Raw genomic sequence first — 18,950 nt, 5'->3', positions numbered from 1 at the left:
CATCCTAGCAGGAGCATGAGGGTTTGGTCTTGCTTATCCAGATGATATTGCCATCTACATCCCTTCTTGGCAAGAGCACCTTCAACATGCCAGGGAGGTGCTGGGCAGACTACAGAGGGCAGGGTTGACCATTAAGCCAAGCAAATGTCAGGTGGGTATGACAGAGGTCTTCTACCTGGGACATAGAGTGGGGAGTGGTAAGATCAAGCCAGAACCTGCCAAACTGGAAGCCATTTAGGCATGGCCTGCATGTGTTACCAAAAAGCAGGTGAGAGCATTCTTAGGGACAGCAGGGTACTACAGAAAGTTTGTCCCCAGTTATAGTACCATAGCTGCTCCCCTCACAGACCTCACAAGGAAAAACAGGCCAGATAAGGTAGTGTGGACCCCAGCATGTGGGCAGACATTCCAAAAGCTTATAGAAGCTTTGAGAGGAACCCCTGTGTTAGCCAGACCACATTACAGTAAAGAATTTCTTGTGCAGGTGGGTGCTTCAAACCATGGGGTGGGAACTGTACTTAGCCAGATGTCTTCAGAGGGAGAAGAGCACCCAGTGGTTTTCTCAATCATAGGCTCCAACCCAGGGAGGAATGCTATGCAGCTGTAGAAAAGGAATGTCTAGGCATAGTGTGGGCACTGCAGAAACTTCAGCCTTATCTGTATAGAAGAAAATTCACTGTAGTTACAGACCACAATCCCCTAACAAGGTTACACAGAGCCAGCCAGCAAAATGCCAAGTTGCTAAGATGGAGCCTAGGGTTGCAAGCATATGATATGTCCATGCAGTACAGCAGTGGGATTAGCAATGTCAATGCAAATGGGCTCTCAAGACAGGGACTGGGCTAATGTATACTCTGATAGACCTAACCATGTCAAGCAACGTTTCTCAAGGGTCACTTGAAAAACTAGCTTGAGTTCTCCGGGGGGGGGGGGGCATGTGAAGGCTGCCAACCTAGCTAGATAGAACTTTGTAGATAATTCTGTCATTTGTAAATATTACTGTAAGACATATGCTTGTTCTCTTAAATGTAAGAAAATTATGGTAAATGTTGAATTTCAAAAATGTAACCACATTGCACTCTGCTGGAGGAAAGCTGATAAGTTAAGCATTCTATAATTGTTTGATCTCAAAACTCGGAGCTGAGATGTCTGAATGAATGAATTCTTCCTATTGTTTTGAGACCAGAGTTAATGGTTAGAATTTACAAGCATAATGTATTTTATTGCTCTGGCTTCCTGACCAGCTGAAAGATCAAAAGGGCTGTTGAGTTTCTGTTAGCCTGGGAAACAAAGAATAATTATGTAATCTGAAATGAGTCAGTGGTAGTGTGTTATCAATTTAAGGACAGAGAGAGAGAGAGAGAGAGAGAGAGAATCAGAGCTTTTTGGATTTGTCTTCAAAACTGACAACATCACCAGCACTGCCTTGCTCTATATGTAAGTTTATTTTAGAACTGTGTTTGCTCTTAGATATAGATAGGAAATAGGTCTAGCTGTTTTCTGTATTGATGTCATAACTTTACTACTGTATTATTTTAAGCATTTCTCTGTGATTCCTGAACTCTTGACTAGCACTGTGTAGTAAGAAGTATTGTCTTGTGTTCTTATTATTTATTATTAAATATTTTTAAACCTTTCCACTGTGGCTGTTTTATGTATAGATAGTAAAAGCTCTAGAGTACATTGCATGTATATAGTGATACTGTCCAGGCCACTCCAACCAAGCCTTGCTGTTCATCACACTTGCCATTTGAATAATAATATTGCACAGTAATAATTGGACACCCTTTAATAAGGGCCTTATTAGTAGCTGATATTAGTGGTTGGTGGCAAGTGGTACTACCTTATAGTCTGGGCAGAAGGGGTATAGTTGGAGACCCTGTGCCAGCCTTCCTCATGAGTGTCTGTGTGCTTGTATAAAACTCATATCTCAAAGTGTGTGTGTGTCAGCTACTCGAGCAGGAACACAAAGCACTGGTTGGACAGAGAGGGTGCTGGAGATTTTAGCTTGACCACTAGGCTGAGATCTGGACCCTATAGCTGTGCCAGTGGGAAGTCTTATTGGGGATCTGGAGAGAAAGGGAGAAACCATCCCCAGACTGACTGTGATCTCTGTGTGCTCTTAAGGGAAATTGTAATTTACTGTGTGTGTATTTGTTATCCTTCCCAATGTGGTCGCCCCTCACTGGTGTTAGTGGTGAGGATTGAGGCTCCTTGATTGCTGGGCCAGTGTATGGGCTTCACAGCATATATCAAATATCTACACCCTCCTGTTAATAGAAAGAACAACTCTCACAGAATAATACAATTCCAGTAAAAGAGATAAAGTTACTTGCTCTCTTTAAAGCTCCATGTCAGCCCCCACCCACCCATCCAGTAGTCCATACCCCAAGCACAGGACATGAGAAGTGGAAGGGCATCCACTTTCTATTGTGGAACTGAAAATAGGGTAATGGTTGGGAGGTGGGAAGAGAAAATTTTTGTAAGGGCAGTAACACCAGCATCACTGTCCTCATGTGACCAGTTGGATATGCTGCACTGTCCAGACATGAGCAAGCAAACCATCCCTCTGACATCCCTGGAACATAGGCAAAGGTAAAACATTTACATGACATAGGAAGCCACACATTTGGAGATAGTGTGTATTCACTTATAATGAGGCATTCATAGAGGATGCAGTCTTTAGATTCGCAATATGTCCTTAGTGAAAGTCTTCTGTTGTACCATCACAAGCTGCAGCCCTCTAACAGACAGGGATATATTTCTGGACCACACATCCCTTGTGTAACATGTTACAACTGCACATCCCAGAGGGTAACACTCATAGCTACTTGTTGACTGGTGACTTGAGCAGTTATGAATCAAACTACAGCGACAGCTATTAAAATGCATTTTGCATGACACATACAAAAGACACCATGAGTCCAACACTGTTTCACATGAACAAATCAAACAATGAGTCAGCTACTTTTATAGCCCCTTATATAGCGTGCCAAAATCATGTGACATTCCTCTAAAGGGTAAACTAGCTCACAGATGCTCTTCCTAGCCAAACGTATACCCCTTGCTAAACACAAATGATATTGTGCTTGCATCTATAGATTGTACATCAACAGGCCGTCACTCACTTCACAAAAACTCCTTTCTCACAATTCAAGCCTTAACACAGACTTTGCAAACAATCCGCCCGACTGGAAAGCTCACCTTAGATATAGTCAAAACATATAATTCTTCTGCATCAAGCTTCCAAGTGCTTAAAATGGCTGTTTCAAGCTACCATTAAAATACAGTTTACATTTTTGTCCACCCCACTGCTCATCTATCCAGTGACAGTAACTGCAACAGTTCCCTGTCTGACTGCCCACATTTTGCAGATGCACTATATTACAAAAATTAGATAAGCTAATGTTTTAGCAGTATATCAACAGACCAGGTGAGTCTTAATATAGAATTAGAGCACCAAAACTGACAGAGACAAAAATATTAGCTTTTTAAATACATCAGGCATCTGCCAAAGCAATTTACTTACAGCAGTCCCTGCATCTGGGAAATAAAACCAAGTAAAGCTAATAATTATTATGAAAACCCTGTAGCATTGAAGTAAAAAAAACTTAGTCCTAAATTTAACAGATGCTGAAACTGACTGTCCACACAACCTTATATGCTACACTATAGGCTATATTCATAAAGGTTACTGTGAGGTGTACCTTTGTCAAATTTAAAGACAACTCTAACATGATACTTTAGCGCAAAGATGTGCAGGACTGCAGTGAGCTGTCTGCACAATCATGTTATATGGTAATAAGACAGTCCAGCAGGGAAGAGCCATATGCTAATTAGCCATGCGATCTCTCCACTGAAACTGCCTTAAACAAGGCATCAACATATTAGGTGATTCACGGAATCAGTTGGCCATGTATGTGTGTGTATGAGTGTGTGTGTGTGTGTGTGTGTGTGTGTGTGTGTGTGTGTGTGTGTGTGTGTGTGTGTGTGTGTGTGTGTGTGTGTGTGTGTGTGCGCATGCTCGCACGTGTTCATATGTGTGGGTTGGAATGGCTGCTATACCTACACACACACCCCTAGACTAATAAGCAGAGTCTACAGGGAGGGGTTGGCAAACACTAGATACCAGAGATTCCTCCAAAGTCTTGCGCAGTGATGACACTTAAACAGAATGGGGATTTGGATGTCAGAGGAAACACTAGACATCAGGGATACTACCCTACTTCTGTAAAAACACTTAAAACACTACAGGGATCAGGATGGGGGAAACACTAGGCACCAGGAATACTATTCCTGTTCTGTAACAAATCTTAAAACCACTACAGGGATCTGGGTGTGGGGGACGCAATAGACACCAGAGATACTACCCTCCTTCTGTAAAAACACTTAAAACACTATGGGGATCAGGGTGATGGGAAACACTAGACATCAAGGATACTACCCTAGTTCTGAAACAACATTTAAAACATGGTGGAGATCAGGGTGGAGTGAAGCACTAGACACTAGGGATACTACCCTCATTCTGTAACAACACTTAAAACACTACAGGGATCAGGGTGATGGAAAACATGAGACATCAGGGTTTACTTTAAACTCTCTCTCTCTTTCCCATTTATGCATCATGTGGTACATCTGGCAACAAGCACCTTTCAGTGCTCATTGTTTCTGTAGCAGGTACAGGGTTTTTGCACTTAGGTTGGTAGCCCAAGGCCCGACCCTCCTCGGAGGGTGTACTGCACACACTCACACCTAGAGCCAATTTAGAGAGTCCAGTTCACCTACTGCATGTCTTTGGAATGTGGGAGGAAACCAAAGCATCTGGAGGAAACTCACCCGAATGCAGGGAGGGCATGCAGACTCCACACAGAAGGCACCCCAGCAGGGAATCAAACTGGAGAATCTCTTGCTATGAGGTGACAATGCTAACTGTTACATCATTTTTCGACCCTTTACTTGAAACTACTTATGCAATAAGGACACTTAAACAGTACCAGGATTTTAGTGGGGGGAACCATTAGACACCTGGGAAACATAGAAGGCAAAGAAGTGAAACTCTAATGCCTGGCATTAGTAAGGAACTGCACCCTTCCATGATGTGCTTGTGCAAGAAAAGGAGACATTGGTGATGTTTAGACAGCTCAGGGGCAGGTGTGGCATCCGTGATATGTATGTGTGTGTGTGTGTGTGTGTGTGTGTGTGTGTGTGTGTGTGTGTGTGTGTGTGTGTGTGTGTGTGCTTGTGTTTAACTTTGTACTTGTTTGTATGGGAGTGGTACTGAGGGGAGAGGGATGCCTGTGTGAATATAAAGTGGATGCCATTGTTACCTGTTGAGGTAAATACTGATCTGCACATGGCAGTAGTTAACTGTAATTTATAGACATGTAAATTAGCCTGTAATAAGATCTTTCCTCATTGTGGCTAATGTGTTCATGAATCTCAAAATAATGCATTGTGTTAACAGGCCCTTTTTACTCAACCTTTAATATGATGCAGTAGCACCAAATTACATTAAATCAAGGACTAGTTTAGATAAGGACAGTCCGGAAACATTATAGAAACAACTGTTTTGGTATATTGGTAGGCTAGAAGGGTATTTATGCCCATGCTTAAAATATTTGCATGTATATATGTATGTACGCATCCTGTTATTCCAGCAACTTTCTAAGTTTACAAGAGCAATATTTAAAATCTGCCACTATTTTTGGGCCATTTTCCCCTAATTGTTTAGGCTTTGTTGAGATTTCTTTCACTAGGAGGTTGAGAGATATGTTTATCTAAGTCTGAATTTAGTGCACATGACAACTGTCAGTTTTCTTTTCTGTTATCAACTCTTGGTAAATGTATAGTTACAGCTTTGTTCAGCTCTTAATATATATGGATGAATAGGGTCTCCAGATTCCTGTTGTTGCATTCATTCTTGTAAGTTACAAGCTGTGATTAATTCTTGCATGTTTATAATGTGTATTGTGCACTGAAGAAACAGTTTTCCAGCTGTCTTAGCTCTGACTAGATTTCTTTTAACTACTGCCAGGTAACTTGGGTTCATGCCACTTGGCACTAAGTCTGTGTCAGTACAACAGCAAAAAAACGAGAATGGAAGGTACTAATAGCGACTAATAAACAAAAGCAAGTACCAAGTACCCAGCGTCGGTGAAAGCGTTTATTTAAACAGCAAGACAGTAAGGCAGCAGTAAACCATCCAATACGTAGTTCACCAAGTCAATCCACGTTTCGTCAGTAACTTCCTCAGCATAAAACAGTATGAAATTACAAAGTAGCATTTAAATACATGCGCCTGGTTTAAATAGACCAATACAATCTAACATCCTTGCATACATTAATTAAAACTATTCACGTCACTTCCCACACTAATAGCAACTGCAAAACCACTCTAAATAAAATGTGTTAATATAAGTAAATCATCATTGTCAACTCTGTGTTAAACTGAATAGAGAACTAAAATACTGGTCATAGACCCACTGAATGTAACATTAAAGGTGGTGTACACTCTAATTCAATAAATATTGTTAATACATGAAAGGCTTAAAAGGTTTAAAGAAGAGATGCAATAACATCATCTGATGATAAAATTTAGCATTATAAAAACTACTAAACATAATAGGACAAAGACATATGAAACAACACAGAGTTGACAATGATGATTTACTTATATTAACACATTTTATTTAGAGTGGTTTTGCAGTTGCTATTAGTGTGGGAAGTGACGTGAATAGTTTTAATTAATGTATGCAAGGATGTTAGATTGTATTGGTCTATTTAAACCAGGCGCATGTATTTAAATGCTACTTTGTAATTTCATACTGTTTTATGCTGAGGAAGTTACTGACGAAACGTGGATTGTCTTGGTGAACTACGTATTGGATGGTTTACTGCTGCCTTACTGTCTTGCTGTTTAAATAAACGCTTTCACCGACGCTGGGTACTTGGTACTTGCTTTTGTTTATCAGTACAACAGCAGGTATTCTGAACATGCCACCTTTTTATATCTAGTGGTTGCAAATGGTTGTATAAACTGAAAGGAGGCAACACTTTTGTTGGACTAAATTATGAAAACGCTTCCAAAATAGACCAGACTTACTATAATGAATACACCTTTTATCTTTAATTGAGGTTGAATTAATTACATAATTATTTTTGGAGTAAACAACATCAATTTTTGAAAAAGTGTAGTATTTTTTGTAAAACATTGTTTAACTTAGTATTTTCACTGCTTTAGACAGTTTCCATAGAGCATCTTAATTTCATTGCGAAGCAGAGTTATAAAAAGTTCTAAGCATGTAACCATAGCTTCATTCAGGTAGGTTTTATTAGTTGCTGTTTGTAGCAATACAGTAAAAGACGCTATCTTAAAAATGTTTCTCTGAAATGTCTGCATTTACTTTCAAATTCATGACAAGTACAAATGTAAAATCACAGATCTCAATGTATCAGCATTGCTTCATATAGCTCAGTGTTACTAAATGATGTTTAGTACAGTAAGTACTGCAGTGCTTTTAGTTATAATTTCTTAGACTGATTGTGAATAATTCATAGCCTTCCATACTCAGCCTTCACATTAATCCAGCCCAAAGATAGAGAACTTCCACACAGTGAAGTATTGTGCTGGTACATATTTGGTGAAAGGCCAAGCTGGATCCATGCTGGAAGGGGTTGTGGTGAGGCATCTTAGATGAGAAGCTATCACTGAACTTCACAAATATTAGATTCAGTTGCAGACTTAGACAGGACTGTATACATTGACATGCCAGTGTGAAATGGCACCTTAAATGAAGGGCTCCATGTCACGACCCCCCCCCATGCCACAACCGTCCACTACTCCCATGACACACATCACATTGTACCACTCTAGTTTCTCCCGATTCTGGCCTCCACACATAATCCAAATTATTATTTTTTTCTTAATTTTCTCATGGAATGTTTTACTGTTTAGTTTTTCTAAACCAAGCTAGAATCTTCAATGTGCCATACCTTAAATATCCTGTAGTGGAGACTTGTGGGATACATGCAAATTATCCATTAAGGACATAACAGTGTTTCAACTACATGGTTTTTAAATCCCCATGACATTTTATTTTTGAGTCATTTTCCTGCATTTGTTTTCAGTCAGTACATCTTAACAAAGCAAGCCTGCTTTCTAATAACTGTTGAGGAAATAATTGGATTAGACCATGAGGTCTAGGTGTTGCTAGGCTCCCAGAAGCCATAGGTATTCTAAATTCTCTGACATGCATTTTACATATCTTAAACAAGCTTTTCATCCAGTAATGGCCTCAACAAAACTTGTGATTAAAGAAAGAAGTTCACTCTTACTCTTCAAATTTGCTTTTTCCTGTATTTTTTCACTACATCCTAACTGACCAACACTGCACTGTAATAACTGCAGCAAACAAACCTGAATTAATCCAGGGGTCAGGAGGCCACTAGGCTTCCCAAAGTCTATGAAGTTATAGATGTCCTTTTCTAGCTGAGGTACCACAAGTTTGACCAAATGTATGACCATCTTTCTAAAGCTTTCGATACTATATCCCACTCTCTCCTAACAAAACTCTCTAACATGGGTACCTCACCTCAAACTCTAAACTGGTTCACTAATTACCTCACTAACAGACAGCAGTCAACTAAATGGCAGAACTCTTACTTCCCCTTCCTAAACAGCAAAACTGGTGTTCCTCAAGGCTCCATTTTAGGCCCATTTCTGTTTAGCATATTTATCAATAACTTCCACACCACACTCTCTCAGGGCTCAGTCATCAAGTACGCAGATTACTCCACTATCATCTGCACTGCAAACAACTCCTCAGAACTACACCTTTATCCAACTAACTACAGTTCACAAACTCATTCATAATCCATCCATGTGCCCTGCTCCATCCTCTATACTTACTTTATACCATCCTAACAGATCACTCCAATCCAACAACCAACTGTTTGTAAATGTAGAAAATCCCAAACTTTCGGCTGGCCAGATGCTTTATTCCTTTACCATCGCAAAACTTTAGAACTCCCTCCTCCCAACACATAGATCCACCTGCTCAGTAACCCTCTTCAAGACATCTCTGAAACAACACCTTTCCTCACCTTGGCTGTGCACATGTGCTGACACCCCATCTCATATAACCTAACTTCAACCATCACAACTATTCTCACCCCCACTCTACTACTCTGGCATCCTCCTTTTACACCCACCTGTCTTTTTACTTACTCCACCTCTCCATCCTGTCCACTTCCCTCTTCTACTACCCCTCACTGTCCTACCATTGATCCCCTGTGTCTACTTCCTTCTCTTCCTAACCCTTATAGACCTACCATTGAAACAGATGAGACATTCAGGTACTCTCACAGCCTACCTTAATATCATACCACCACTTACATCTACAACAATATCCACCGACTTTGCTGATTTCCTGCAACAGGACTCATATAGCCTATCGCTCAGCTATTACACCTCCTAAATGTGTGAAAAGTTTAAGTACCTAGTCTCTAATTAATTCCTATATCTGCTTTGCACCCACTGCATGAAGTTTCCTATATAAATTTTACTAGCTGAAAGCTACTCATATGGAATGTTGTCATGTATATACTCTGTATTCCTTGTATAATATCTTTGATTTGAGAAGGATTACTTATGTACTGTTTTTTTACCAATTGTATAAGCTGCTAATAATATGTACTAAATGTCTTTATTAATGTAAATTCTGCATTGTATGTGAAATGTCTTATATGTGGAGCTTTTCTCCCCAGGACTCCACCAAAAATGAGCACTTCTGGCCCAGCTGGACCATCCCGGTAAACAAATGCAAATAAAATAAAATAAATGTAGTACCGCTGTTCTTGTCATACCTATAGTCACATCTACTACAAGCTTGACTTAAAATTGCATAAACATTTGGCCTTGACTCAATTTTGAATACATACCTGATTCTCATTTACATATCTATTCCTTTTATAACACATTCTCACTTTAGTTCTCATATCTTGTCTGTATTTGGCACACAGTTCATCTTATACATATTGTTATTCTCAGTTATTTATTTTAAATATGTACTACACACACACACACACACACACACACACACACACACACACACACACACACACACACACACACCACACGAGCACATAGCCTTGACAAGATCAGGTCTATTTTTCTTAGTCTATGTGCCTTGTTTAATCTTTTCTTATTCAATAGATTATTCCAGCTTTTATTAAAGAATCATGTAACTCAGCAAACTCACTTCACAGTTTTTGTTTGTATTTTTCAGCTGAGTAACAGAAGTAAATGTTTTATATGTCAAATTCTTCCTGAGCTGGTAGTGAATTTTCACACTCCTATTTATGACCTTCTTCTCTTCAGGGAAGAGTTAAATACATTGTATAGAGAATATATCAAATTTCTTAATCCAAAGTATCCAGTTTACAGCCAAATTCCCTTCCAGTGAAAGAATTCCAGGACGGTACAGCTGTGACATATTTTTGCCATATATTACACTTCTGCAATTCTAAAACTAGAGTCTGTAGAATGCAAATATTTTTTTTTTACTTTTAAAAATACATTTCTTCAGTTCTAACAGATATTTCACCATTCTATGATACTAATTCATGTCATGAGAATTAATAACACAAAGACATAGCAGATGACATACTAATTGTTCTGGCATGATTATTAGCTTTAAAACTATCTATCAACATATAATCATCCCATGCTCTTAGATGAATTCTAATTAGGTTTGTCATCATTCTTTCCTCTTTCCACACTGAATGGTCCACTTCCTGTAATACTTTTCCCTTCTTTTTTTTCCTTAGCCCTCTGTCTCTCTCTTCTCCCTCTCTCTGGCTCTGTCTCTATCCTTGCATCCTTTTCCTGCATCATTTTTACAGTCATACCTTAACATTTCTGCTTCAAACCTACCCTCTTCCACACTGGCATTATTTCATTGTGCTTCTTTTTCTCTTCCTCTTCCTGTTCCCCTCATTAGCCTTCGCAGTACAATGTACCCTATTTTTCTGGATCCTACTTGGCCTCTGTTCTTCCTAGAGTCTTTGGCAACTGCACTGGTCACTGCTTGCTTCATTTCCTTGTGTTCTTTCAAAATCTGGTTTACTGTCCACCATCTTCCTCTTTCCATAGGTTGTGTTTCCCTCTCTTAGGCTGGGCCTCTCCATTGGTCACTTTCATACAGTCAGAAGACATTCAGTCTTTGCACTCATTCTAGGTGTTGGGGTCATCTTAACTTTCTTGCAGTACCCAGTATGCTTCCTCTTATGCTTTCCTTGTGACTTTGGCCTTTTCCTGTATGACCCTACCCACTCTTCTTTACAGTTGTTGTGGTCTCTTATCCATTTATATTAAAAGTTTCTGTGCATTTTTCAGACTTAGGTGATTCCAGTCCTCCCTGTTTATATACAGTGTTAGCTATTGTACATGGCCTTTGCCAACAGATACCAATCACATTTTCTTTGAAACTTCCTCATAACTGGCTGTATCCTTGTCAAGGGGATATGTCTTGGTGCATACCCAACTTAGTAATCACCATAATTTTGACAATACTGACCCTCCCTGCTACCATATTTACCTTAGTTATTTCATTTTATCTGACAAACGTCTACATCCTTCCTTCATCATTTACATTCACCCTTGCACTTCCCACAGTCTCAAGCTCACATGGGTAGTTAAAGCCTAGTTTATGGAATGTACCCATTATACTATTCTGTGTATCTCGCAACTCCATCTGCAGATTCATCAGAACAATTTCCTTAAATAACCTTCCATTACTGAAGACCTTTGGAAATCCTTACATTTCTCTAAGGTTACCTGCACTATGATTTCTATGATTTTACTACAAATGCTGTAATCATCTATAAAAAAGAAGTGTGTTTTCCATTCCTCTAGCATCTTTCTTACTCCCAGTCCTTTTTTAAATTTCTCTAACTAGGGTCTCTGTGACTAAAACAAAGTGCCATAGTGACAGTAGGCAGCCTTATCTGGTACCCCACTGTACTCTCACTTCTTTTGTCATGCTGCAGTTATTCATTATTCAGGGCACTGGGTTCTTGAATAGCACCTAGCCCCATCTACCAAACCTATGTCCTACTCCTGCACTTTTGAATGTTTTTCCTTTGGCTGAACTAATTGTCTTCTTCATTTTGAGTAGCACCATCATCGCTTTCATCATTTTCTTTGTCTTGCACTCTTTCATGGAGCGCAGTATTGTGTTTACTATGAGAACCCCCAGTACAAAACTTCTTCAAGTTTATATAACAGAATTTATGACACTCTATGTCAGTTACAATTAGGGCTATATTACTAGTGACCCTGGACACATTTTCTCTGCCTGCTGCTGTCAACAAGATCACCTTTGCCTTCCTTGTGGAATCTTGTGTTATTTCTTCGTATATGCATTGGTATCTTTATGTCTGCTTTCCACACCTTTGCACCCTTCTTTAACATGAACCACAGCAATCTGCTCCTGCACTGGACTTCCCTTCTGATGAATGTATACTGTCCTGCTTCCATTAAGCCAAGAGGTTATTACTGCCTTTTTTTGTGTAGTGTGGCTTTGTTATTTCAGCCATCTAGTATTCCTTTTTCCTGGGACATTGTTTAAATACAATTTATTTTTTATTTGTATTTGATATACCCTAAACAATCCAAGCCATGGCCTTGATTCCTCCATTTGTCTGCTGGGCTACACAGTGTACTTCTTCCCTCTCTTACATTCTTTGAGGACTGTTAGTTCCTGCTCACAGTTTCTCGGTCTAGACAGTTTTCAGTTTTTGTAAAGGAATGCTGATGCCCTCTCTTTTTCACCTTATCCACTCATTTCCTGTGACTCTTCCCTCTCTACTGGCATCTTCCTTCATTTACATGTCAGTTTTCTGCCTTTTTCTCATCTATACCATGTTAATGGAGTTCTGATTATTATGAGCTACTGGTAATAGCTAATGTAGTGATCTTCCTTGACCCATGAAAATGTATGGTAAAACAGATATATTTCTATTTAGATCACCATTTTGTTTTTCTGTTACACATTTGTAGTGTCCTGGAATTGATTTTAATGAAGAAGGTGTAAGTTATTAAAAATTAATAATGCAAACAGTGGAAAATCAGCAGACTCAGTATGGTAGTGTCAAGGGAAATGGAAGAGGTGCTTGACAGTAACTGAACTGAAATGCCACACCTTTCTAGTATTCATGATATGAGGAAACTAACAAAAATAGATGAACAGCTGGATATCTAAGTTAAAAATCTGAGAAGCACCTGAGGGAAATAAAAAAGTGCCTTGTCAGTGCAACTGGACTCTGTGTATGATCTGCAGCGGGACACAAGGGAAATGAAAACCCATATGTTAGATCAACAGTCCATATGTTAGATCAACACTTCCTGCTGGGGCTATCGGAGTCTTTGTTTGAGATGGTTGACTGGGTCCACAGACAGAATATGAAATGTGTGGTCATACCAGAGAAGGCAGAGACAAGTAGTCCAATCGGTTTCAATAAGCAACTGCTGACAACTTGGACAAAAAAAAAATAATTACATTTAGAGTTGATAGAATATTTGTGGTGGGACTGCCAACAATGCTGAAAAAGCCATGTCAGCTGACAGTGAGATTTATAACACATATTCAAAAAGAAAAAGTCTTGGCATTGTTGTGGGCCCCTGGAAAAAAACTTCTACAAGAAAGTCCAGGACGTAATGTGTGGAGAGCAGGTGCAGAAGGACTACATTTACTTCAATTATAATTCCCACTAATTGCATTTAAACTGGCTTTCCAAGTTTTTTAAAGTATTTCTCCCAAATGGAGTAAAAAGTTTCCTAGAAGCAGATGATAAGGAATCAAATAACAGGCTTTGAAAATCACAGAGCAGTATACAGCTATTATAGTTGTAAGAAGCTGCAGACCTGAACAAGGTGGACAGAAGGGAACACCTGAACTCTGCTTGCTATTTCAGAAAGCATTGGCACAGACAGAGAAGTCATATCTGGCAGGCTTCAGAAATGATTCAAAGGTTGAACAAGAAATGAATAAAGTATAATATTGAACATACACAACTGTGGATTATAAGTACAGAGTAGTAATGAAGATGGATTAAAGGTATGTTCAAACGTTTATAATATTCACTGGAATGCTAATGTCAATGAATATAATCTCCTGTGTTCATTGCAATTGATTATTTCAGCACAGGGTGTTGGAGTCATTCTGTTGCTATCAGCAATATGATTTTAGTAAGGAAATAGAAAAATATAGTTTCCTGCTTATTTTACAGGAAAAACTAAATGCAAGAGAATTATGATTTTTGCAAAGTGAGTGACCTCATTGTTTTTGCTATTCACTTATGTTAAACTAACATTACAGAGCAGTTGAAGTTATAATAATAACATGAGGAGGGACAGACATTTTCTGATAATGCCTGCCAAGATTCATGCAGGAAAACACATGGTGTCATTTCCATCTGCAACCAGAGCTGCATCATATTAGTCAGCTCTGTTACAAACAAGGGAAGCCAGCTTGTTTAATGAGGAATCAGATAAATGAAGGGGGTAAATTGTTATATATGTTTATGCTTATGTGCTATTGCTTTTTAAATAGAGTCTGTAGTTTATAAAAGTGAATTAGTTGGGACTGGGAAAGGCTGTGGGTAAGGAATAATATGTGTTTAATACTGAACATGGTTTTAGCTGAAAAGATGATACATTTTAAGCTATGACAACAGTGCACATTGACTAATAAGAATATTTTATCTGTAAGATGTCTAGTAGACACAATTGCAGACAAGTAATACACTCACTTAACAAGATGTTCTGCAATCCTAGCTAGTTGTATACTGTTTGCACAGACATTTTTTTTTGTTTGAAGGGGCAGAGGGTGAAGAATGGTTATATTTCTCTGTGTAGGGGACTGCTAAAATAGGTTCTTTTTTCAGCTGTGAATATTATTTGTGGAGAACAACCCCATTTTGAATGTTGGCTTAAATTGTTTCTTGCTGACAGTCGGAAATTGTAAAAAGTACTTAAATTCCAGGATAAGGGAGAATGGCGAGAAGCTAGTGTCATAGCATATAAGGAAAACTACATTACCCAGAGGGAATATTTATAGCAGCGAAAGGACAACAGCAAGGGCTAAACTTTACATTATTTTTAATTTATATCTTCATATGGATTTTTCTGTTCAGAAATTAGAAATATGTTCAATATAAAATGCTTTTCTGAGGGAATAATTGTTTTGGTTGGGGATTGGAATTTGGTTTTAGACCAAAGATATGTACAGTCAAACCCAGACTGTTAACCATACCTACTGTAGTTAGGGGATTTTTTCTGGGATATTGTAAGAATGTCAGATTCATGACTTTGTCATAATAAATAAGAGAAATAGTAGCTGATTCACGTGTTACTAACTGGTGTACCACAGAACATCAAGATGATATAGAATAATAATTTCTAAAGAATATCTTTATCTAGTTGAGAGTTTTGAGACCCTCCCAATTACAATGTGAATGACAGAAAATGCATTCTTAACTTTAGTAGTGAAATTTGGAAAACAGGAACAAATAAATTTAAGATTTTTTAACAGTCTTCTGTCAATTTTTTAGTGAAGTGCTGAAATAGTGAGATTTATGTAATGGAAATTAAAACAGATGCTGAAGGACTATACATAGAAGATAAAACATCACAGACAATTTGCCTGGGATCACTGGCAAGAATGGCTGGAAGAAATGCAACAGTTACATAGGCAAGGAGATGATTCAGTGTTTGTGGATAATGAGCTTGGGAAAAAGGAAATAAATAAAATTTTAGACATGCACGTCGGTTTTAAATCCCAGTCTCTTTAGTACAAGGGCTCTGACATCTCTTCCAGTGCCAAGAAATATCTGGCACTTCTTTTAAAACAGAATAGGGCAAGTTATATGATAACAAGTATTTTAGACCCACAGAAAAGCAGTTTTTTTTTACCTGTAGCTATTTTTCATTTTAGAAGGTTTTGGAGATGTCAATTATGCAACAAGTAGCACACTTGGTTTCGCTGCAGAAGACTGTGGGTTCTATTCCCTCACCAGGTAAATAAATTGCTGTCACTGAGGTACAACATAAGGGGGGGGATCTGCACTTCTGAGTGACATCCTTAGGATGAGACATTAAGGCAAGGCCCCATCTGCTTGAGTTAGTGATAGCTTAGGTGGATATAAAAGATCTCACAGTTCCTGTTGAAAAGAGTAAGGATCCTTTATTAAAATGCATAATATACATTATATGCACAATTTATATACATTATTTACAATTATTTACAACTGTTTTACATATTTTCTCTTTTTTTTAACTTTTTGATCCACCCCCAGTCTTTTTTTCCACAAACAAAATCTTATTTTTTCAAAATCTCTGACAATATCCACTTTCCATTAAATCTTATTTCATTCATTCTTTTATTCTGAATAACCCATATTATACAAAACAGCTTTTTGTCTAATTTATCCACTTCATTTTGTTTCCAATTTTCATAGTGCCCATGTTCTATCGTGTCCGTATTTATATTTTTATACTTTAAAATCCCTTTATACATTCTTTTTCACATTTTTCCATAGGTGGTTTACATTTTCACATTAAAAAAAAAACATGCTCAGCAGTTTCTACTTCCTCACAGTATGTTCAAACTCTTTCTCCTATCTTCTTACATGGCATATTTGCCTTTACTAGAAGCTTATTTATGGATAATGTCCACATAAAATCTGTACATTCAAAATATCTTTCACATGTATTCATTCTTGCTTTTATAGCTTTTATTTTTTCTTTCCTCCAAATGCTCTCATGGAAAAATATAACGCAATTTATTCATTATATTTTCATACTATTCCTATCTATTTTTCTTTATATTACTTAACTCAATCTTCTATAACAATATTTTCTCTTGACATATTTTCAATTCTGTACTTGTAATTCCTTTATTTCTTTTTAAGTGTTTACATTTCTCCCAAATTTCTTTATACTTTTCTTCTTCTTTACTACCATTTTTTTCTCTTTTTCCTTTATCCATATCAATACTTTTATACAAAGTCAATGATAGTATATGCACAATTGGATTTATTGAACCGAATCTTTCTTCCTTTTTCATAACATAAAGAGTTCCTTTTTTAATTGGATTTAATCTTGATCCCATATAAATGCAAACAACAGAGACAGTAATTATTTCTAAAATTAATTTTCTATGATAAATGCACTTGCTAGATGTAGTATCTTAGCTAATATCACTTAGTAAAGTAAATATGCATTTTTATACGTAAGTTTGAAAGTTCTCCAGAACATGCAAATACATATTATGTTATGTATCATATTCTTCCACTAATCTCTGTTGTTCATTACCAAGTTTTATTCCCACAATTTATATTTCTTCTTTATTAAACTGAATGCCCTCTATTTTACCTGAAAATCCCAGTCCTTTAATCTTTTCTTCATTAATACTTAGACCTATCACCCTTAGCTCTTTATCAAGTGTCTTAATAGCTGTTTTCATCCATTCTTCATTTTTTACAATTAATACTAAATCATCTGCAAAAGAAAACATTACTGGAATCTGAATTCACTCTGCTATGTAATATTTAGCTTCTTTTCATGTTAACTTTATTTCATTAACAATTGCATTCTTTATTAATGCAAATAAGATACTACTTCCTGGACAACCCTGCTTTATGCCACTTTTTATTTCTGTTAACTCTCTCAACCATTAATCACTAATTTTACTTAGTTTTTATTATACAATGAAACCAACTAATTATTTTTTTTTTACTTATAATACATTCTTTTAAAATCTCGCATAATACTTCATGTTGTATCTTATTCAGGGGCGGCTCGTGGCATTGGTCTGCCGGACTGCAGCCCCCTCAAAATAAAAAATAGAAAAAAAAAATTATTTTTTAAATTTCGCAGACTTCGCGCATGCGCAGTAGTCCTGACTACTGTCGGTCTATGCGCATGCTCAAGGCAGTCCGGCAGTCCCCATAGGGGGACACAAGGAGACGTCTGTGCACTTTTAAAGTGCACAGACTCGCTAGGATTATGGGTCGCATCCAGACTGCAATAGCAGCAGTCAGGACAGTCTCGTCATCAGGAAGGAGCTTTGGGATCTCATCAGGCTTTGCTTGGGATCTCGCGGGTCTTTGGAGTATTGCGCGGGCAGGATGTATGTTAGCTGGATATATTCAGGTAAGTGTATGGTGCTTTTTACTGTTATTTTACAATGTTTATACTGGATTGACTCTATGGTGTGTGTATGGTGCTTTGTACTGGATTTATGGTGTGTGTATGGTGCTTTGTACTGGATTTATGGTGTGTGTATGGTGCTTTGTACTGGATTTATGGTGTGTGTATTGGATTGACTTTATGGTGCTTTGTACTGGATTTATGGGGGGGGAGTGTGTGTGTGAAAATGCCCCAGGTGCTCATGGTGGTGTGGTAGGGAATACCTCAGGCTTGAACCCTGTATCCTGTATGCAGGTGTTAAAGACCTGAGTTCCCTACCCACCACCATTTGTAAAAACATTGCAGATTTTTGCCTCATATTCGATCTGATCTGTTCCTCATAATATCTGTGGTTTGTAAATATTGCAATGCTTGATATTTGATGGTGTAGTAGTAGCATTGTTGCCTCACAACTGCAGGTTCTCGGGTTTGATTCTTGGCTGGGGTTCCTTCTTTGTGGCGTCTGTATCTTCTCCCTGTGTTTGTGTGGGTTTGCTTCTGTGTCCTCCCATGTTACCAAGACATGTATGCTTTATTTCTTCCTGGGCCTCTGCTGAAAATTGTTTTTTTGTTCCAAGTCAGACTGTCCTGATTAAAAAATGTTAAATAAAATTGACAGGCATTTGAATTTCAGACTTAAGGGTTTCTGAATGTTTAATTCCTTGCATATTTGATGGTGCAGTGGTAGTATTGTTGCCTC

The sequence above is a fragment of the Protopterus annectens genome, chromosome 1.part0, assembly GCF_019279795.1.
Source record: "Protopterus annectens isolate FY-2018-M chromosome 1.part0, PAN1.0, whole genome shotgun sequence".
NCBI classification, from domain to species: domain Eukaryota; kingdom Metazoa; phylum Chordata; order Ceratodontiformes; family Protopteridae; genus Protopterus; species Protopterus annectens.
The sequence above is the reverse complement of the archived record's forward strand: the minus strand, read 5'-3'. Positions refer to the sequence as shown.